Source organism: Triticum urartu, chromosome 1, assembly GCF_003073215.2.
Source record: "Triticum urartu cultivar G1812 chromosome 1, Tu2.1, whole genome shotgun sequence".
NCBI classification, from domain to species: domain Eukaryota; kingdom Viridiplantae; phylum Streptophyta; class Magnoliopsida; order Poales; family Poaceae; genus Triticum; species Triticum urartu.
Window position 1 is genome coordinate 202,522,119 of NC_053022.1, and position 10,144 is coordinate 202,532,262.

Genomic DNA, 10,144 nt, shown 5'->3' on the forward strand with positions numbered 1-10,144 from the left:
AGCTGATTTGCCGTTTCATGAAGTATCCCTTCTTGCCCTTGCCCTTCTTAAAACTAGTGGTTTCACCAACCATCAACAATTGATGCTCCTTCTTGATTTCTACTTTTGTGGTGTCAAACATCGCGAATAACTCAAGGATCATCATATATGTCCCTGATATATTATAGTTCATCACGAAGCTCAAGCAGCTTGGTGGTAATGACTTTGGAGAAACATCACTATCTCATCTGGAAGATCAACTCCCACTCGATTCAAATGATTGTTGTACTCAGACAATCTGAGCACAAGCTCAACAATTGAGCTTTTCTCCCTTAGTTTGCAGGCTAAGAAAAATCGTCGGAGGTCTTATACCTCTTGACGTGGGCACGAGCCTGAAAATCCCAATTTCAGCCCTCAAAACATCTCATATGTTTCGCGACGTTTTAACACGTCTTCGGTGCCTCAACTCTAAACCGTTTAACCGAACTATCACGTAGTTATCAAAATGTGTATGTCAGACGTTCGCAACATCCACAGACAATGTTTGAGGTCCAGCACACTGAGCGGTGCATGAAGGACATAAGCCTTCTATGAAGCAATGAGGACAATCCTCAGTTTACGTACCTAGTCCGCATAATTGCTACTATCAACTTTCAACTAAAATTTCTCTAGGAACATATCTAAACAGTAGAACTGAAGCGCAAGCTACAACATAATTTGCGAAGACCTTTTGACTATGTTCAGGATAATTAAGTTCATCTTATGAACTCCCACTCAGATAGACATCCCTCTAGTAATCTAAGTGATTACATGATCCAAGTCAACTAGGCCGTGTCCGATCATCACGTGAGACGGACTAGTCAACATCGGTGAACATCTTCATGTTGATCGTATCTACCATACGACTCATGCTCGACCTTTCGGTCTTCTGTGTTCCGAGGCCATGTCTGTACATGCTAGGCTCGTCAAGTCAACCTAAGTGTTTGCATGTGTAAATCTGTCTTACACCCGTTGTATGTGAACGTTGGAATCTATCACACCCGATCATCACGTGGTGCTTAGAAACGAACGAACTATCGCAACGGTGCACAGTTAGGGGGAACACTTTCTTGAAATTTTAATGAGGGATAATCTTATTTACTACCGTCATTCTAAGTAAACAGGATGCAAAAACATGATAAACATCACATGCAATCAAATAATAGTGACATGATATGGCCAATATCATATAGCTCCTTTGATCTCCATCTTGGGGCTCCATGATCATCTTGTCACCGGCATGACACCATGATCTCCATCATCATGATCTCCATCATCGTGTCTCCATGAAGTTTCCTCGCCAACTATTACTTCTACTTCTATGGCTAACGGTTAGCAATAAAGTAAAGTAATTACATGACGTTTATGTTGACACGCAGGTCATAAATAAATTAAGACAACTCCTATGGCTCCTGCCGGTTGTCATATTCATCGACATGCAAGTCGTGATTCCTATTACAAGAACATGATCAATCTCATACATCACATATATCATTCATCACATCCTTTTGGCCATATCACATCACATAGCATACCCTGCAAAACAAGTTAGACATCCTCTAATTGTTGTTTGCATGTTTTACATGGCTGCTATGGGTTTCTAGCAAGAACATTTCTTACCTACGCAAAGACCACAACGTGATATGCCAATTGCTATTTACCCTTAATAAGGACCCTTTTCATCGAATCCGATCCGACTAAAGTGGGAGAGACAGACACCCGCTAGCCACCTTATGCAACTAGTGCATGTCAGTCGGTGAAACCAGTCTCACGTAAGAGTTCGTGTAAGGTTGGTCCGGGCCGCTTCATCCCACGATGCCGCCGAATCAATATAAGACTAGTAACGGCAAGCATATTGAACAAAATCAACGCCCACAACTACTTTGTGTTCTACTCGTGCATAGAAACTACGCATAGACCTAGCTCATGATGCCACTGTTGGGGAACGTAGCATAAATTCAAAATTTTCCTACGTGTCACCAAGATCTATCTATGGAGTCATCTAGCAACGAGGGAGGAGTGGATCTACATACCCTTGTAGATCGCGCGCGGAAGCGTTCAAGAGAACGGGGTTGATGGAGTCGTACTCGTCGTGATCCAAATCACCGATGATCCTAGCGCCGAACGGACGGCACCTCCGCGTTCAACACACATACGGAGCAGCAACGTCTCCTCCTTCTTGATCCAGCAAGGGGAAGGAGAGGTTGATGGAGATCCAACAGCACGACGGCGTGGTGGTGGAAGTAGCGGGATTCCAACAGGGCTTCGCCAAGCGCTGCGGGAGGAGGGAAATGTGTCATGGGAGGGAGAGGGAGGCGCCAGGGCTTAGGTTTTGTTGCCCTCCCTTCCCCCCACTATATATAGGGCCAAGGGAGAGGAGGAGGGCGCAGCCTTGCCCCTTCCTCCAAGGAAGGGTGCGGCCAAGGGGGGGAGGAGTCCATCCTCCCCAAGGCACCTCGGAGCTGCCTTCCCCCTTTAGGACTCTCCCCTCCTCTTGTCCCTTTGGCGCATGGGCCTCTAGGGGCTGGTGCCCTTGGCCCATATAGGCCAAGGCGCACCCCCGACAGCCCATGTGGTCCCCGGGGCAGGTGGCCCCACCCGGTGGACCCCCGGGACCCTTCCGGTGGTCCCGGTATAATATCGGTGACCCCGAAACTTGTCCCGATGGCCGAAATAGCACTTCCTATATATAATTCTTTACTTCCGGAACTCCTCGGGACGTCCGGGATCTCATCCGGGACTCCAAACAACTTTCAGGTTACCGTACTAATATCTCTATAACCCTAGAGTCACCGAACCTTAAGTGTGTAGACCCTACGGGTTCGGGAGACATGCAGACATGACCGAGATGACTCTCCGGTCAATAACCAACAGCGGGATCTGGATACCCATGTTGGCTCCCACATGTTCCACGATGATCTCATCGGATGAACCACAATGTCAAGGACTTAATCAATCCCGTATACAATTCCCTTTGTCTAGCGGTACGATACTTGCCCGAGATTCGATCGTCGGTATCCCGATACCTTGTTCAATATCGTTACCGACAAGTCTCTTTACTCGTTCCGTAACACATCATCCCGTGATCAACTCCTTGATCACATTGTGCACATTATGATGATGTCCTACCGAGTGGGCCCAGAGATACATCTCCATCACACGGAGTGACAAATCCCAGTCTCGATTCGTGCCAACCCAACAGACACTTTTGGAGATACCTGTAGTGTACCTTTATAGCCACCCAGTTACGTTGTGACGTTTGGCACACCCAAAGCATTCCTACGGTATCTGGGAGTTGCACAATCTCATGGTCTAAGGAAATGATACTTGACATTAGAAAAGCTTTAGCATACGAACTACATGATCTTGTGCTAGGCTTAGGATTGGGTCTTGTCCATCACATCATTCTCCTAATGATGTGATCCCGTTATCAACGACATCCAATGTCCATGGTTAGGAAACCGTAACCATCTATTGATCAACGAGCTAGTCAACTAGAGGCTTACTAGGGACATGGTGTTGTCTATGTATCCACGCATGTATCTGAGTTTCCTATCAATACAATTCTAGCATGGATAATAAACGATTATCATGAACAAGGAAATATAATAATAACTATTTATTATTGCCTCTAGGGCATATTTCCAACAGTCTCCCACTTGCACTAGAGTCAATAATCTAGTTCACATCGTCATGTGATTAACACTCACAGGTCACATCGCCATGTGACCAACATCCAAAGAGTTTACTAGTGTCACTAAACTAGTTCACATCATCATGTGATTAAGACTCAATGAGTTCTGGGTTTGATCATGTTTTGCTTGTGAGAGAGGTTTTAGTCAACGGGTCTGCAACATTCAGATCCGTATGTACTTCGCAAATTTCTTATGTCATCTGTATATGCAACTACTACGCTACATTTAGAGCTATTCCAAATAACTGTTCTACTATACGAATCCAGTTTACTACTCAGAATAATCTGGATTAGTGTCAAAGTTTGCATCGGCGTAACCCTTTACGACGAACTCTTTTACCACCTCCATAATCGAGAAAATTCCTTAGTCCACTAGTTACTAAGGATAACTATGACCGCTGTCCTGTGATCCATTCTTAGATCACTCTTGTACCCCTTGAATGACTCATGGCAAGGCACATTTCAGGTGCGGTACACAGCATAGCATACTGTAGAGCCTATGTCTTAAGCATAGGGGACGACCTTCGTCCTTTCTCTCTATTCTGCCGTGGTCGAGCTTTAAGTCTTAACTTCATACCTTACAACTCAGGCAAGAACTCCTTCTTTGACTGATCCATCTTGAACACCTTCAAGATCATGTCAAGGTATGTGCTCATTTGAAATTACCATTAAGCATTTTGATCTATCCTTATAGATCTTGATGCTCAATGTTCAAGTAGCTTAATCCAGGCTTTCCATCGAAAAACACTTTCCAAATAACCCTATATGCTTTCCAGAAATTCTACGTCATTTCTGGTCAACAATATGTCAACAACATATATTCATCAGAAATTCTATAGTGCTCCCACTCACTTCTTTGGAAATACAAGTTTCTTATAAACTTTGTATGCACCAAAATCTTTGATCATCTCATCAAAGCATACATTCCAACTCCGAGATGCTTACTCCAGTCCTTAGAAGGATTGCTGGAGCTTTGCATACTTGTTAGCATCTTTCAGGATTGACAAAACCTTCCGGTTGTATCACATACAACCTTTCCTCAAGAAAATCGTCGAGGAAACAATGTTTTGACATCCTATCTGCAAGATTTCATAAATAATGCAATAATCGCTAATATAATTCCAACAGACTCTTAGCATCGCTACGAGTGAGAAAGTCTCATCGTAGTCAACTCCTTAAACTTGTCGGAAAACATCTTAACGACAAGTCGAGCTTTCTTAATGGTAACATTTACCATCATTGTCCGTCTTCCTTTTAAAATCCATCTGCACTCAATAGCCTTACGACCATCGAGCCGCTCTGCCAAAGTCTACACTTTGTTTTCATACATGGATCCTCTCTCGGATTTTATGGCCTTGAGCCATTTATCAGAATCTGGGCCCACCATCGCTTCTCCATAGCTCGTAGGTTCATTGTTGTATAGCAACATGACTTCCAAGACAGGATCACGTACCACTCTGAAGTAGTACGCATCCTTGTCATCCCATGAGGTTTGGTAGTGACTTGATCTGAAGTTTCATGATCACTATCATAAGCTTCCACTTCAATTGGTGTAGGTGCCACAGGAACAACTTCCTGTGCCCTGCCACACACTAGTTGAAGAGACGGTTTAATAACCTCATCAAGTCTCCACCATCCTCCCACTCAATTCTTTCGAGAGAACCTTTTCCTCGAGAAAGGACCCGATTCTAGAAACAATCCCTTATTTCTTTCGTATCTGAGACAGGAGGTATACCCAACTGTTTTGGGAGTCCTATGAAGATGCATTTATCCGCTTTGGGTTCGAGCTTATCAGTCTGAAACTTTTTCACATAAGCAGCCCCAAACTTTTAAGAAATGACAGCTTAGGTTTCTCTAAACCATAGTTCATACGGTGTCATCTCATCGGAATTATGTGGTGCCCTATTTAAAGTGAATGTGGTTGTCTTTAATGCCTAACCCATAAACTATCATGGTAATTCGATAGAGACATCATGGTATGCATCATATCCAATAGGGTGCGGTTATGATGTTCGGACACACCATCACACTATGGTGTTCCAGGCTGTATTAGTTGTGAAACAATTTCCACAATGTCTTAATTCTGTGACAAACTCGTAATTCAGATATTCATCTCTATGATCATTTCATAGATATTTTATCCTCTTGTCACGATGATCTTTCAACTTCACCCTGAAATTACTTGAACCTTTCAATAATTCAGACTCGTGATTCATCAAGTAAATATACTCAACATCTACTCAAATTATCTGTGAAGTAAGAGCATAACGATATCCACTACACGCCTCAGCACTCATTGGACTGCACACATCAAAATGTATTACTTCCAACAAGTTGCTTTCTAGTTCCATTTTACTGAAAACGAGGCTTTCAGTCATCTTGCCCATGTGGTATGATTTGCATGTCTCAAGTGATTCAAAATCAACTGAGTTCAAACGGTCCATTTGCATGGAGTTTCTTCATGCATATACACCAATAGACATGGTTCGCATGCCTCAAACTTTTCAAAAACGAGTGAGCCCAAAGATCCATCAACATGGAGCCTCTTCATGCGTGTTATGACTTACATGGCAGTGCCACAAGTAGGTGGTACTATCATTACTATCTTTTGGCATGAACATGTGTATCACTACGATCGAGATTCAATAAACCATTCATTTTAGGCGTAAGACCATCGAAGGTATTATTCAAATAAACAGAGTAACCATTATTCTCCTTAAATGAATAACCGTATTGCGATAGACGTAATCCAATCATGTCTATGCTCAACGCAAACACCAAATAACAATTATTTAGGTTTAACCCCAATCTCGATGGTAGAGGGAGCGTGCGATGCTTGATCATATCAACATTGGAAACACTTCCAACACATATCGTCAGCTCACCTTTAGCTAGTCTCCGTTTATTCCGTAGCTTTTATTTCGAGTTACTAACACTTAGCAACCGAACCGGTATCTAATACCCTGGTGCTACTAGGAGTACTAGTAAAGTACACATTAACATAATGTATATCCAATATACTTCTATCGACCTTGCCAGCCTTCTTATCTACCAAGTATCTAGGGTAATTCTGCTCCAGTGGCTGTTCCCTTTATTACAGAAGCACTTAGTCTCGGGTTTGGGTTCAACCTTGGGTTTCTTCACTAGAGCAGCAGCTGATTTGCCGTTTCATGAAGTATCCCTTCTTGCCCTTGCCCTTCTTAAAACTAGTGGTTTCACCAACCATCAACAATTGATGCTCCTTCTTGATTTCTACTTTTGTGGTGTCAAACATCGCGAATAACTCAAGGATCATCATATATGTCCCTGATATATTATAGTTCATCACGAAGCTCAAGCAGCTTGGTGGTAATGACTTCGGAGAAACATCACTATCTCATCTGGAAGATCAACTCCCACTCGATTCAAATGATTGTTGTACTCAGACAATCTGAGCACAAGCTCAACAATTGAGCTTTTCTCCCTTAGTTTGCAGGCTAAGAAAAATCGTCGGAGGTCTTATACCTCTTGACGTGGGCACGAGCCTGAAAATCCCAATTTCAGCCCTCGAAACATCTCATATGTTTCGCGACGTTTTAACACGTCTTCGGTGCCTCAACTCTAAACCGTTTAACTGAACTATCACGTAGTTATCAAAATGTGTATGTCAGATGTTCGCAACATCCACAGACAACGTTCGAGGTCCAGCACACTGAGCGGTGCATTAAGGACATAAGCCTTCTATGAAGCAATGAGGACAATCCTCAGTTTACGGACCTAGTCCGCATAATTGCTACTATCAACTTTCAACTAAAATTTCTCTAGGAACATATCTAAACAGTAGAACTGAAGCGCGAGCTACGACATAATTTGCGAAGAACTTTTGACTATGTTCAGGATAATTAAGTTCATCTTATGAACTCCCACTCAGATAGACATCCCTCTAGTCATCTAAGTGATTACATGATCCGAGTCAACTAGGCCGTGTCCGATCATCACGTGAGACGGACTAGTCAACATCGGTGAACATCTTCATGTTGATCGTATCTACCATACGACTCATGCTCGACCTTTCGGTCTTCTGTGTTCCGAGGCCATGTCTGTACATGCTAGGCTCGTCAAGTCAACCTAAGTGTTTGCATGTGTAAATCTGTCTTACACCCGTTGTATGTGAACGTTGGAATCTATCACACCCGATCATCACGTGGTGCTTAGAAACGAACGAACTATCGCAACGGTGCACAGTTAGGGGGAACACTTTCTTGAAATTTTAATGAGGGATAATCTTATTTACTACCGTCATTCTAAGTAAACAGGATGCAAAAACATGATAAACATCACATGCAATCAAATAATAGTGACATGATATGGCCAATATCATATAGCTCCTTTGATCTCCATCTTGGGGCTCCATGATCATCTTGTCACCGGCATGACACCATGATCTCCATCATCATGATCTCCATCATCGTGTCTCCATGAAGTTTCCTCGCCAACTATTACTTCTACTTCTATGGCTAACGGTTAGCAATAAAGTAAAGTAATTACATGACGTTTATGTTGACACGCAGGTCATAAATAAATTAAGACAACTCCTATGGCTCCTGCCGGTTGTCATATTCATCGACATGCAAGTCGTGATTCCTATTACAAGAACATGATCAATCTCATACATCACATATATCATTCATCACATCCTTTTGGCCATATCACATCACATAGCATACCCTGCAAAACAAGTTAGACATCCTCTAATTGTTGTTTGCATGTTTTACATGGCTGCTATGGGTTTCTAGCAAGAACATTTCTTACCTACGCAAAGACCACAACGTGATATGCCAATTGCTATTTACCCTTAATAAGGACCCTTTTCATCGAATCCGATCCGACTAAAGTGGGAGAGACAGACACCCGCTAGCCACCTTATGCAACTAGTGCATGTCAGTCGGTGAAACCAGTCTCACGTAAGAGTTCGTGTAAGGTTGGTCCGGGCCGCTTCATCCCACGATGCCGCCGAATCAATATAAGACTAGTAACGGCAAGCATATTGAACAAAATCAACGCCCACAACTACTTTGTGTTCTACTCGTGCATAGAAACTACGCATAGACCTAGCTCATGATGCCACTGTTGGGGAACGTAGCATAAATTCAAAATTTTCCTACGTGTCACCAAGATCTATCTATGGAGTCATCTAGCAACGAGGGAGGAGTGGATCTACATACCCTTGTAGATCGCGCGCGGAAGCGTTCAAGAGAACGGGGTTGATGGAGTCGTACTCGTCGTGATCCAAATCACCGATGATCCTAGCGCCGAACGGACGGCACCTCCGCGTTCAACACACATACGGAGCAGCAACGTCTCCTCCTTCTTGATCCAGCAAGGGGAAGGAGAGGTTGATGGAGATCCAACAGCACGACGGCGTGGTGGTGGAAGTAGCGGGATTCCAACAGGGCTTCGCCAAGCGCTGCGGGAGGAGGGAAATGTGTCATGGGAGGGAGAGGGAGGCGCCAGGGCTTAGGTTTTGTTGCCCTCCCTTCCCCCCACTATATATAGGGCCAAGGGAGAGGAGGAGGGCGCAGCCTTGCCCCTTCCTCCAAGGAAGGGTGCGGCCAAGGGGGGGAGGAGTCCATCCTCCCCAAGGCACCTCGGAGCTGCCTTCCCCCTTTAGGACTCTCCCCTCCTCTTGTCCCTTTGGCGCATGGGCCTCTAGGGGCTGGTGCCCTTGGCCCATATAGGCCAAGGCGCACCCCCGACAGCCCATGTGGTCCCCGGGGCAGGTGGCCCCACCCGGTGGACCCCCGGGACCCTTCCGGTGGTCCCGGTATAATATCGGTGACCCCGAAACTTGTCCCGATGGCCGAAATAGCACTTCCTATATATAATTCTTTACTTCCGGAACTCCTCGGGACGTCCGGGATCTCATCCGGGACTCCAAACAACTTTCAGGTTACCGTACTAATATCTCTATAACCCTAGAGTCACCGAACCTTAAGTGTGTAGACCCTACGGGTTCGGGAGACATGCAGACATGACCGAGATGACTCTCCGGTCAATAACCAACAGCGGGATCTGGATACCCATGTTGGCTCCCACATGTTCCACGATGATCTCATCGGATGAACCACAATGTCAAGGACTTAATCAATCCCGTATACAATTCCCTTTGTCTAGCGGTACGATACTTGCCCGAGATTCGATCGTCGGTATCCCGATACCTTGTTCAATATCGTTACTGACAAGTCTCTTTACTTGTTCCGTAACACATCATCCCGTGATCAACTCCTTGATCACATTGTGCACATTATGATGATGTCCTACCGAGTGGGCCCAGAGATACCTCTCCGTCACACGGAGTGACAAATCCCAGTCTCGATTCGTGCCAACCCAACAGACACTTTCAGAGATACCTGTAGTGTACCTTTATAGCCACCCAGTTACGTTGTGACGTTT